The following is a 7,500-nucleotide window of genomic DNA, read 5'->3' as shown; positions in this document are numbered from 1 at the left end:
CTGAAACGAGTGAGGCCATGTCGTTTTCTGCCGTCAGGTTGCTTTAAAAGGAGCCGTTTTCACTTGTCGACAGACGCTTATGCGACCGGCAGTCGTGGCCGAGTGGTTAAGGCGTCTGACTAGAAATCAGATTCCCTCTGGGAGCGTAGGTTCGAGTCCTACCGACTGCGTTTCATTTTTGTGTCAAGAGGTGAAGAGCATCTCCAACGGAACCGTGAAATGAGCGAATACGTGGGAAACATTGCATTCGAGACGCTTGTGAATTTTCCAATCGCCCAGTGAGTGTCGAGAAAACACGTAGCTCCTCTGCTTCAACGTATGAGACGTAAAAACTGCTGCAATTTGATTTTACATCGTGTGTCAGTTTTCTTCGATAGTCTGTTACGAGCCTAGCGTGATGCGTTTGTAGACAGCATTTTAGAGGACGCTTAATTAGTAACAGCTCCATGCAACGATTGCCCAACAGTAAAGGACAAGAGGCAATGTGTCCGTAGCATAGTGGGAGGTGTAGTAACGTGAGGTGAGCCCGGATAGCTCAGTCGGTAGAGCATAAGGCATTTGACGTGAGGGTCCAGGGTTCAAGCCCCTGTCCGGGCGGAAATTTTAATACTTTGGTAGCGGCTCGCCTAGTAGCGGTGAAAGCACGACGGAAAAGAATGCAGCTGTGCCGTTTCCTGGCACTGCAGTGCTCTAAACGGCAGCAGTTGCATGTGTCGGGAGGAGCTGGCGCCACCGGCAGTCGTGGCCGAGTGGTTAAGGCGTCTGACTCGAAATCAGATTCCCTCTGGGAGCGTAGGTTCGAATCCTACCGGCTGCGTGCGATTTTGCGTACAAACGAGCACAAATTTTCGCACGCATGTTTAAGAATACTGATTTTCGCGGCGGCCTCTGCTTCCTGTGGCTATCGGTTCACCTCGCACGGAAGCTAGTAATACAGAAAACCGTCGCAGGCCCACGAGCGCACCCCCGTCATTTTCTCGCGCCGTCGCCGTGTTCGTGAGTACGCAGACGTGCTTGAAAGTGTTGGACAGAGCGAGCATTCATTTCTTTTTAAGAATCGCAATTGAGTCATTCGAGTGCGGCACAAGCAGTGGTGCAGCGTTTCTTTTCGTAAGATCTCGCAGCTGCTTGAAAGTACGTCCATCGTTTAAGACGAGAGAAAACTAGCGTCAGCGGTGCGTCAGAGGGAAGTCGGTGAAGTCGCCATTGGAGCCACAAGCCAGTAATTACGACACGCGAATCACTGCCACACATTGCAGCTGTACCATAATCCTTGGCAGGCGGACAGGGTAGCTGAGTCGGCAGAGCACTATGCCTTCAACCAAAAGGTCCCGCGTTCAAGCCCCTGTCCGGGAGAAAATTAATACACTGTCGTAACGGCTACTGTGCTGGCCACGGAAGCACTACTGAAACGAGTGAGGCCATGTCGTTTTCTGCCGTCAGGTTGCTTTAAAAGGAGCCGTTTTCACTTGTCGACAGACGCTTATGCGACCGGCAGTCGTGGCCGAGTGGTTAAGGCGTCTGACTAGAAATCAGATTCCCTCTGGGAGCGTAGGTTCGAGTCCTACCGACTGCGTTTCATTTTTGTGTCAAGAGGTGAAGAGCATCTCCAACGGAACCGTGAAATGAGCGAATACGTGGGAAACATTGCATTCGAGACGCTTGTGAATTTTCCAATCGCCCAGTGAGTGTCGAGAAAACACGTAGCTCCTCTGCTTCAACGTATGAGACGTAAAAACTGCTGCAATTTGATTTTACATCGTGTGTCAGTTTTCTTCGATAGTCTGTTACGAGCCTAGCGTGATGCGTTTGTAGACAGCATTTTAGAGGACGCTTAATTAGTAACAGCTCCATGCAACGATTGCCCAACAGTAAAGGACAAGAGGCAATGTGTCCGTAGCATAGTGGGAGGTGTAGTAACGTGAGGTGAGCCCGGATAGCTCAGTCGGTAGAGCATAAGGCATTTGACGTGAGGGTCCAGGGTTCAAGCCCCTGTCCGGGCGGAAATTTTAATACTTTGGTAGCGGCTCGCCTAGTAGCGGTGAAAGCACGACGGAAAAGAATGCAGCTGTGCCGTTTCCTGGCACTGCAGTGCTCTAAACGGCAGCAGTTGCATGTGTCGGGAGGAGCTGGCGCCACCGGCAGTCGTGGCCGAGTGGTTAAGGCGTCTGACTCGAAATCAGATTTCCTCTGGGAGCGTAGGTTCGAATCCTACCGGCTGCGTGCGATTTTGCGTACAAACGAGCACAAATTTTCGCACGCATGTTTAAGAATACTGATTTTCGCGGCGGCCTCTGCTTCCTGTGGCTATCGGTTCACCTCGCACGGAAGCTAGTAATACAGAAAACCGTCGCAGGCCCACGAGCGCACCCCCGTCATTTTCTCGCGCCGTCGCCGTGTTCGTGAGTACGCAGACGTGCTTGAAAGTGTTGGACAGAGCGAGCATTCATTTCTTTTTAAGAATCGCAATTGAGTCATTCGAGTGCGGCACAAGCAGTGGTGCAGCGTTTCTTTTCGTAAGATCTCGCAGCTGCTTGAAAGTACGTCCATCGTTTAAGACGAGAGAAAACTAGCGTCAGCGGTGCGTCAGAGGGAAGTCGGTGAAGTCGCCATTGGAGCCACAAGCCAGTAATTACGACACGCGAATCACTGCCACACATTGCAGCTGTACCATAATCCTTGGCAGGCGGACAGGGTAGCTGAGTCGGCAGAGCACTATGCCTTCAACCAAAAGGTCCCGCGTTCAAGCCCCTGTCCGGGAGAAAATTAATACACTGTCGTAACGGCTACTGTGCTGGCCACGGAAGCACTACTGAAACGAGTGAGGCCATGTCGTTTTCTGCCGTCAGGTTGCTTTAAAAGGAGCCGTTTTCACTTGTCGACAGACGCTTATGCGACCGGCAGTCGTGGCCGAGTGGTTAAGGCGTCTGACTAGAAATCAGATTCCCTCTGGGAGCGTAGGTTCGAGTCCTACCGACTGCGTTTCATTTTTGTGTCAAGAGGTGAAGAGCATCTCCAACGGAACCGTGAAATGAGCGAATACGTGGGAAACATTGCATTCGAGACGCTTGTGAATTTTCCAATCGCCCAGTGAGTGTCGAGAAAACACGTAGCTCCTCTGCTTCAACGTATGAGACGTAAAAACTGCTGCAATTTGATTTTACATCGTGTGTCAGTTTTCTTCGATAGTCTGTTACGAGCCTAGCGTGATGCGTTTGTAGACAGCATTTTAGAGGACGCTTAATTAGTAACAGCTCCATGCAACGATTGCCCAACAGTAAAGGACAAGAGGCAATGTGTCCGTAGCATAGTGGGAGGTGTAGTAACGTGAGGTGAGCCCGGATAGCTCAGTCGGTAGAGCATAAGGCATTTGACGTGAGGGTCCAGGGTTCAAGCCCCTGTCCGGGCGGAAATTTTAATACTTTGGTAGCGGCTCGCCTAGTAGCGGTGAAAGCACGACGGAAAAGAATGCAGCTGTGCCGTTTCCTGGCACTGCAGTGCTCTAAACGGCAGCAGTTGCATGTGTCGGGAGGAGCTGGCGCCACCGGCAGTCGTGGCCGAGTGGTTAAGGCGTCTGACTCGAAATCAGATTTCCTCTGGGAGCGTAGGTTCGAATCCTACCGGCTGCGTGCGATTTTGCGTACAAACGAGCACAAATTTTCGCACGCATGTTTAAGAATACTGATTTTCGCGGCGGCCTCTGCTTCCTGTGGCTATCGGTTCACCTCGCACGGAAGCTAGTAATACAGAAAACCGTCGCAGGCCCACGAGCGCACCCCCGTCATTTTCTCGCGCCGTCGCCGTGTTCGTGAGTACGCAGACGTGCTTGAAAGTGTTGGACAGAGCGAGCATTCATTTCTTTTTAAGAATCGCAATTGAGTCATTCGAGTGCGGCACAAGCAGTGGTGCAGCGTTTCTTTTCGTAAGATCTCGCAGCTGCTTGAAAGTACGTCCATCGTTTAAGACGAGAGAAAACTAGCGTCAGCGGTGCGTCAGAGGGAAGTCGGTGAAGTCGCCATTGGAGCCACAAGCCAGTAATTACGACACGCGAATCACTGCCACACATTGCAGCTGTACCATAATCCTTGGCAGGCGGACAGGGTAGCTGAGTCGGCAGAGCACTATGCCTTCAACCAAAAGGTCCCGCGTTCAAGCCCCTGTCCGGGAGAAAATTAATACACTGTCGTAACGGCTACTGTGCTGGCCACGGAAGCACTACTGAAACGAGTGAGGCCATGTCGTTTTCTGCCGTCAGGTTGCTTTAAAAGGAGCCGTTTTCACTTGTCGACAGACGCTTATGCGACCGGCAGTCGTGGCCGAGTGGTTAAGGCGTCTGACTAGAAATCAGATTCCCTCTGGGAGCGTAGGTTCGAGTCCTACCGACTGCGTTTCATTTTTGTGTCAAGAGGTGAAGAGCATCTCCAACGGAACCGTGAAATGAGCGAATACGTGGGAAACATTGCATTCGAGACGCTTGTGAATTTTCCAATCGCCCAGTGAGTGTCGAGAAAACACGTAGCTCCTCTGCTTCAACGTATGAGACGTAAAAACTGCTGCAATTTGATTTTACATCGTGTGTCAGTTTTCTTCGATAGTCTGTTACGAGCCTAGCGTGATGCGTTTGTAGACAGCATTTTAGAGGACGCTTAATTAGTAACAGCTCCATGCAACGATTGCCCAACAGTAAAGGACAAGAGGCAATGTGTCCGTAGCATAGTGGGAGGTGTAGTAACGTGAGGTGAGCCCGGATAGCTCAGTCGGTAGAGCATAAGGCATTTGACGTGAGGGTCCAGGGTTCAAGCCCCTGTCCGGGCGGAAATTTTAATACTTTGGTAGCGGCTCGCCTAGTAGCGGTGAAAGCACGACGGAAAAGAATGCAGCTGTGCCGTTTCCTGGCACTGCAGTGCTCTAAACGGCAGCAGTTGCATGTGTCGGGAGGAGCTGGCGCCACCGGCAGTCGTGGCCGAGTGGTTAAGGCGTCTGACTCGAAATCAGATTCCCTCTGGGAGCGTAGGTTCGAATCCTACCGGCTGCGTGCGATTTTGCGTACAAACGAGCACAAATTTTCGCACGCATGTTTAAGAATACTGATTTTCGCGGCGGCCTCTGCTTCCTGTGGCTATCGGTTCACCTCGCACGGAAGCTAGTAATACAGAAAACCGTCGCAGGCCCACGAGCGCACCCCCGTCATTTTCTCGCGCCGTCGCCGTGTTCGTGAGTACGCAGACGTGCTTGAAAGTGTTGGACAGAGCGAGCATTCATTTCTTTTTAAGAATCGCAATTGAGTCATTCGAGTGCGGCACAAGCAGTGGTGCAGCGTTTCTTTTCGTAAGATCTCGCAGCTGCTTGAAAGTACGTCCATCGTTTAAGACGAGAGAAAACTAGCGTCAGCGGTGCGTCAGAGGGAAGTCGGTGAAGTCGCCATTGGAGCCACAAGCCAGTAATTACGACACGCGAATCACTGCCACACATTGCAGCTGTACCATAATCCTTGGCAGGCGGACAGGGTAGCTGAGTCGGCAGAGCACTATGCCTTCAACCAAAAGGTCCCGCGTTCAAGCCCCTGTCCGGGAGAAAATTAATACACTGTCGTAACGGCTACTGTGCTGGCCACGGAAGCACTACTGAAACGAGTGAGGCCATGTCGTTTTCTGCCGTCAGGTTGCTTTAAAAGGAGCCGTTTTCACTTGTCGACAGACGCTTATGCGACCGGCAGTCGTGGCCGAGTGGTTAAGGCGTCTGACTAGAAATCAGATTCCCTCTGGGAGCGTAGGTTCGAGTCCTACCGACTGCGTTTCATTTTTGTGTCAAGAGGTGAAGAGCATCTCCAACGGAACCGTGAAATGAGCGAATACGTGGGAAACATTGCATTCGAGACGCTTGTGAATTTTCCAATCGCCCAGTGAGTGTCGAGAAAACACGTAGCTCCTCTGCTTCAACGTATGAGACGTAAAAACTGCTGCAATTTGATTTTACATCGTGTGTCAGTTTTCTTCGATAGTCTGTTACGAGCCTAGCGTGATGCGTTTGTAGACAGCATTTTAGAGGACGCTTAATTAGTAACAGCTCCATGCAACGATTGCCCAACAGTAAAGGACAAGAGGCAATGTGTCCGTAGCATAGTGGGAGGTGTAGTAACGTGAGGTGAGCCCGGATAGCTCAGTCGGTAGAGCATAAGGCATTTGACGTGAGGGTCCAGGGTTCAAGCCCCTGTCCGGGCGGAAATTTTAATACTTTGGTAGCGGCTCGCCTAGTAGCGGTGAAAGCACGACGGAAAAGAATGCAGCTGTGCCGTTTCCTGGCACTGCAGTGCTCTAAACGGCAGCAGTTGCATGTGTCGGGAGGAGCTGGCGCCACCGGCAGTCGTGGCCGAGTGGTTAAGGCGTCTGACTCGAAATCAGATTCCCTCTGGGAGCGTAGGTTCGAATCCTACCGGCTGCGTGCGATTTTGCGTACAAACGAGCACAAATTTTCGCACGCATGTTTAAGAATACTGATTTTCGCGGCGGCCTCTGCTTCCTGTGGCTATCGGTTCACCTCGCACGGAAGCTAGTAATACAGAAAACCGTCGCAGGCCCACGAGCGCACCCCCGTCATTTTCTCGCGCCGTCGCCGTGTTCGTGAGTACGCAGACGTGCTTGAAAGTGTTGGACAGAGCGAGCATTCATTTCTTTTTAAGAATCGCAATTGAGTCATTCGAGTGCGGCACAAGCAGTGGTGCAGCGTTTCTTTTCGTAAGATCTCGCAGCTGCTTGAAAGTACGTCCATCGTTTAAGACGAGAGAAAACTAGCGTCAGCGGTGCGTCAGAGGGAAGTCGGTGAAGTCGCCATTGGAGCCACAAGCCAGTAATTACGACACGCGAATCACTGCCACACATTGCAGCTGTACCATAATCCTTGCAGGCGGACAGGGTAGCTGAGTCGGCAGAGCACTATGCCTTCAACCAAAAGGTCCCGCGTTCAAGCCCCTGTCCGGGAGAAAATTAATACACTGTCGTAACGGCTACTGTGCTGGCCACGGAAGCACTACTGAAACGAGTGAGGCCATGTCGTTTTCTGCCGTCAGGTTGCTTTAAAAGGAGCCGTTTTCACTTGTCGACAGACACTTATGCGACCGGCAGTCGTGGCCGAGTGGTTAAGGCGTCTGACTAGAAATCAGATTCCCTCTGGAGCGTAGGTTCGAGTCCTACCGACTGCGTTTCATTTTTGTGTCAAGAGGTGAAGAGCATCTCCAACGGAACCGTGAAATGAGCGAATACGTGGGAAACATTGCATTCGAGACGCTTGTGAATTTTCCAATCGCCCAGTGAGTGTCGAGAAAACACGTAGCTCCTCTGCTTCAACGTATGAGACGTAAAAACTGCTGCAATTTGATTTTACATCGTGTGTCAGTTTTCTTCGATAGTCTGTTACGAGCCTAGCGTGATGCGTTTGTAGACAGCATTTTAGAGGACGCTTAATTAGTAACAGCTCCATGCAACGATTGCCCAACAGTAAAGG

The 7,500-nt window shown here is 51.3% G+C and overlaps 16 non-coding genes across 16 annotated transcripts; all 16 read left to right on the top strand.

Moving 5' to 3' along the window:
• Window positions 1–88: 88 nt before the first annotated feature.
• Window positions 89–170, top strand: Trnas-aga (transfer RNA serine (anticodon AGA)). Its single transcript has one exon. It is a non-coding gene; the product is annotated as a tRNA-Ser (tRNA).
• A 354-nt stretch (window positions 171–524) lies between these two features.
• On the top strand, window positions 525–597 carry Trnak-uuu (transfer RNA lysine (anticodon UUU)). Its single transcript has one exon. It is a non-coding gene; the product is annotated as a tRNA-Lys (tRNA).
• A 138-nt stretch (window positions 598–735) lies between these two features.
• Window positions 736–817, top strand: Trnas-cga (transfer RNA serine (anticodon CGA)). The gene has a single exon. It is a non-coding gene; the product is annotated as a tRNA-Ser (tRNA).
• Window positions 818–1,494: 677 nt separating this feature from the next.
• Window positions 1,495–1,576, top strand: Trnas-aga (transfer RNA serine (anticodon AGA)). Its single transcript has one exon. It is a non-coding gene; the product is annotated as a tRNA-Ser (tRNA).
• Window positions 1,577–1,930: 354 nt separating this feature from the next.
• On the top strand, window positions 1,931–2,003 carry Trnak-uuu (transfer RNA lysine (anticodon UUU)). Its single transcript has one exon. It is a non-coding gene; the product is annotated as a tRNA-Lys (tRNA).
• A 138-nt stretch (window positions 2,004–2,141) lies between these two features.
• Trnas-cga (transfer RNA serine (anticodon CGA)) lies at window positions 2,142–2,223 on the top strand. Its single transcript has one exon. It is a non-coding gene; the product is annotated as a tRNA-Ser (tRNA).
• Window positions 2,224–2,900: 677 nt separating this feature from the next.
• On the top strand, window positions 2,901–2,982 carry Trnas-aga (transfer RNA serine (anticodon AGA)). Its single transcript has one exon. It is a non-coding gene; the product is annotated as a tRNA-Ser (tRNA).
• A 354-nt stretch (window positions 2,983–3,336) lies between these two features.
• On the top strand, window positions 3,337–3,409 carry Trnak-uuu (transfer RNA lysine (anticodon UUU)). Its single transcript has one exon. It is a non-coding gene; the product is annotated as a tRNA-Lys (tRNA).
• A 138-nt stretch (window positions 3,410–3,547) lies between these two features.
• Window positions 3,548–3,629, top strand: Trnas-cga (transfer RNA serine (anticodon CGA)). Its single transcript has one exon. It is a non-coding gene; the product is annotated as a tRNA-Ser (tRNA).
• A 677-nt stretch (window positions 3,630–4,306) lies between these two features.
• Window positions 4,307–4,388, top strand: Trnas-aga (transfer RNA serine (anticodon AGA)). The gene has a single exon. It is a non-coding gene; the product is annotated as a tRNA-Ser (tRNA).
• Window positions 4,389–4,742: 354 nt separating this feature from the next.
• Window positions 4,743–4,815, top strand: Trnak-uuu (transfer RNA lysine (anticodon UUU)). The gene has a single exon. It is a non-coding gene; the product is annotated as a tRNA-Lys (tRNA).
• A 138-nt stretch (window positions 4,816–4,953) lies between these two features.
• Trnas-cga (transfer RNA serine (anticodon CGA)) lies at window positions 4,954–5,035 on the top strand. The gene has a single exon. It is a non-coding gene; the product is annotated as a tRNA-Ser (tRNA).
• A 677-nt stretch (window positions 5,036–5,712) lies between these two features.
• Trnas-aga (transfer RNA serine (anticodon AGA)) lies at window positions 5,713–5,794 on the top strand. The gene has a single exon. It is a non-coding gene; the product is annotated as a tRNA-Ser (tRNA).
• A 354-nt stretch (window positions 5,795–6,148) lies between these two features.
• On the top strand, window positions 6,149–6,221 carry Trnak-uuu (transfer RNA lysine (anticodon UUU)). Its single transcript has one exon. It is a non-coding gene; the product is annotated as a tRNA-Lys (tRNA).
• A 138-nt stretch (window positions 6,222–6,359) lies between these two features.
• On the top strand, window positions 6,360–6,441 carry Trnas-cga (transfer RNA serine (anticodon CGA)). The gene has a single exon. It is a non-coding gene; the product is annotated as a tRNA-Ser (tRNA).
• A 676-nt stretch (window positions 6,442–7,117) lies between these two features.
• On the top strand, window positions 7,118–7,198 carry Trnas-aga (transfer RNA serine (anticodon AGA)). The gene has a single exon. It is a non-coding gene; the product is annotated as a tRNA-Ser (tRNA).
• The last annotated feature ends 302 nt before the right edge of the window (window positions 7,199–7,500 follow it).

This window comes from Schistocerca cancellata, unplaced genomic scaffold (genome assembly GCF_023864275.1).
Source record: "Schistocerca cancellata isolate TAMUIC-IGC-003103 unplaced genomic scaffold, iqSchCanc2.1 HiC_scaffold_690, whole genome shotgun sequence".
NCBI lineage: Eukaryota > Metazoa > Arthropoda > Insecta > Orthoptera > Acrididae > Schistocerca > Schistocerca cancellata.
This window is presented reverse-complemented; position numbering and strand designations above follow the sequence as displayed.